Raw genomic sequence first — 3,816 nt, 5'->3', positions numbered from 1 at the left:
ACGTAATTGTCCCCTACCCTCAGCCGGAAACACGGCCCCTGCGCCGAGCGTTCCGCGCACTTTCTGACCTAGCTGGAGAAATAACCCGGCTTCTTGGCACCGTTTTTACTGCCCTGCCTCAAGGCTATGGGATTCTGGAAGCTGTAGTTTTGCGTGACATTGAGCCTTCTCTGTCAGAGAGAGAGAGAGAGCTCTGGTGCCACAATAAACTACAATTCCCAGGATTCGCTAGCACTGAGCCAGGGCAGACAAAGTGGTCTCCAACTGGAGTGTGTTTCCAAATACAGGCTGCATCCGCACTACAGAAATAATCCACTTTGACACCGCTTATAATTGCCATGGCGCCATCCTATGGAATCCTGGGATTTGTAGTTTGCTGTGGGATGAGACATCTGTGATAGAGAAGGCTAAAGGCCTTCCCAAAACTACAGTTCCCAGAACTCTATACGACTCAGCATTGGACTATGGTCCAAGACACACTGCAGAAATAATCCAATTTGAGACCACTTTAACTGCCCTGCTTCAGTGCTATGGAATTCTGGGAACTGTAGCTTGTTGTGGCCCCTGAGCTCTCTGCCAGAGAAGGCTAGATGTCTCATGAAACTACGTTCCCAGAATTCCCTAGCATTGAGCCCGGGCAGTTAAAGCAGCCTCAGACTGCACTATTTCTGCAGTGTATTTTGGGCCCATGGGTGGTGGTTTTTGTGTCGTTTGTGGGAATCGACGTATAAGGGGTTGGTGTGTGTGTGTGTGTTCCTGGGAATATTGTTGCTTGGAAGAAATGCTGCAGATATACACACACACACACACATATATAGGGGCCTACTAAAATGACATTACTTGCCCACAGAGAAACATGGGGGAATACTTGCCCATAGGGAAAAAGCTTGGAGAATCTTATATTTTCGTATAGGCAAGTGCTCTCAGATGTTTCTCTAAGGGCAGGTATTCTCCAAGGTTTCCCTATTGGCAAGCATAGTTTTCCTGTGGGCAAGTACTGTCATTTGTTTTAGTATGTCCCGTTTAAAATAAGGCATCTAACATCTTATTCTTTCTCCTGTTTGGTTTGTCACATCTTGCCTGCAGAAGAAGCCCATGGAGCTTTGAAAGCTTGCAACAAGTACATTGTGCATTTCAGTTAGCCAATAAAAGGTTTCACTGATGGATTTTGTTGACATTATAATGTTGTTGTTGTTTCTGACTTATGGCAACCCTATGGGGTTTTCTTGGCAAAAATTGTTCAGAGCAGTTTTGCCATTGCTTTACCCTGAGTCTGAGAGAAGTAACTTGCCCAGAGTCATCCAGTGGCTTTCATGGCTGAGTGGGGAATTGAACCCTGGTCTCCAGCGTCAAACCAGAATGCCATGCTGGCTCCTGACATTATCATATTTTATTACTATAAGAAATATAATAATAAAATATAAGGCACCACAGTTGTAATGTAAAGCTAAAGGGATGTATGGAATACAACAGTTCCAAATTGTCACATGCCCCAAATCTTCTTTAAACACTTAAACTTTAATGCTAGGTCATGTTAAATTTACATGCATTTTTATGTACGTGTAGACACATGGTGTTCACCACTGGTGTATGCTAATAATAATAATAATTTGTTTTATTTATATACCGCTATTCCAAAGATCATAGCGGTGAACAGCAAGTAAGCTAAATAGCAAGTAAGCTAATTTGCCCCCAACAGTCTGGGTACTCATTTTAGCGACCTCGGAAGGATGCAAGCCTGAGTCGAGCTTGGGCCCTTTTGCTGGTCTTGAACTCGCAACCTTGTGGTTTTGAGTGAATGGCTGCAGTACAGGCATTTAACCACTGCACCACCAGGGCTAGATTTCAATATATTCTGAAATGTTACAGGAACTCTTACACAACAACAACAACATTATAATGTCAAATTTCAAATTAATGTGTTGGCCCCTCATTGTTCATAATAAAATAATTGCTGTATTTAATAGGATTTTTTAAACCACAACTTTCTCTTTTTAAAGCAACACCCATCAGAGTGTTGCTTAGGAATACTCCTAGATCCATCTTTGTCACTGGAGATCCTGATGGACTCCGTGGCTCAGACTAGTCTGCCAGCTGTGGACTTTCCTAGACAAGGATAACTTAGCCATAGTAGTCCATGCATTGGTAACCTCTAGTTTATATTACCGAGATGCGCTCTACATCAAGCTACCCTTAAAGATGACCTGGAAACTGCACCTGGTGCAAAATGCATCAGTTTCACAGCTGACAGAAACATCATATAAAGCCCATATAACACTGGTTTTAAAGGAAATGCAGTGACTGACGACATGTTTCCAGTCTGAATCCAACGTGCTGATAATGACATTTAAACTCTTAACTGGCTTGGGACCTCAATACTTGGAGAAGTGCTTCTATGTATATTATTATTATTATTATTATTATTTTCTTATATCCCGCCTTTCTTGCAATATAGGACTCAAGGTGGCAATATGCACCTGCCTGAGATTCAAGGTGTGGCTCTCCTCTGTACCATATCAGTCTGAGCAATATATTGTGCAAGGGCAGTATATTGCTGGGGACAGGGATTTTTATCTCTCTCTCCTTGTGCTATAGAGAAGAGTGACAGTGGCAGAAACAGTTGTCTCCTAGTACTAAATAATCTCAAGGCGCCCGATCCTGTCTGATCTTGGAAGCTAGGCAGAGTCAGCCTTAGTTAGTGCTTGGATGGGAGACCAGGTGTTGTGGGCTGTATTTCAGAGGAAGGAACTGGTAAAACCACCTCTGAAGATACTTTGCCTAAGAAAACCCTATGAAATTGATGTGGTTGCCACAAGTCAACAAGTGACCTGAAGACATACATACACAAAGTACTTTTGGAGCCCGAATTTCATCCTCATTCTAGGAGACTATAAAATATTAGGGGATCTGCTTGTCCCCAGTCTAAAGAGTACTTTGATGAGGCAGAGATTAATAAGGATCAGCTTTTCCTCTATTCATAATTAAGCCACTCACCCCACCCCGGCCCAAGGACTCTAATATAGGGTTGCCATAAGTGAGGACCTCCAAACCGGGACAAATGTAGGACAAATGCAGGACAACATTTTCAAATGTAGGACACATTTTAAAAAAATGGTGGACACACAAAAAAATTGAGGCTTTTTAAGAAATGTTAATATAAATCCATGTTTCTTAGGCATGATCAAAATGGAGGACATTTTGACATTATTCGTAGACAGATCACGGAAATCTACTTCCCTTTCTGGCCACCCCCCTCTCCCCATTCCAAACAGCACATTTGAGCATTGAACATGGCTTTATTTTAACATTGCCTCTTGCATATTTCAGAGGCTTATTCCACAACCAAACCCTTTGGTCAAGAGACTTTGGTTTTCCTTCATTTTGACTTGTTTTGTCCGTATTCCTCCCCACTAAATAAAGGAGACATGAAATGGAGTTAATGGGTACAAGCTGTTCAACAAAAAAGTCTTGTGAGACTCTGTAGGCAAGAGGTGCACCATGTTAAGAACTGCATTAAGCACACTTAGGCTGCTGCCACACTGCTTTCACTCTCATCACTCCATCCTATGGAATCCTGGGATTTGTAGTTTGTTGTGGTGCCAAGGCTGGGCTTTGAAATCTCAGGCATAAGAGAGGCAAAAGGCTTGGGCTGCATCTACACTGGAGAAATAATCTGATTTGAGACCACATTAACTGTCTTGGCTGAATGCTATGGAATTCTGGGAATGGTGGTTTGTTCCAGCACCACAGCAGAATGGCAGTTAGCCCCTGGAAAGCTCTCTGACCAAGGTGACCAATGCCCTCACCCCAAAATGT

The sequence above is a fragment of the Sceloporus occidentalis genome, unplaced genomic scaffold (assembly GCF_023333645.1).
Source record: "Sceloporus occidentalis isolate IW3139 unplaced genomic scaffold, rSceOcc1.0.p SCAF_2, whole genome shotgun sequence".
Lineage (NCBI taxonomy): Eukaryota > Metazoa > Chordata > Lepidosauria > Squamata > Phrynosomatidae > Sceloporus > Sceloporus occidentalis.
Note: the sequence above shows the minus strand (reverse complement) of the source record.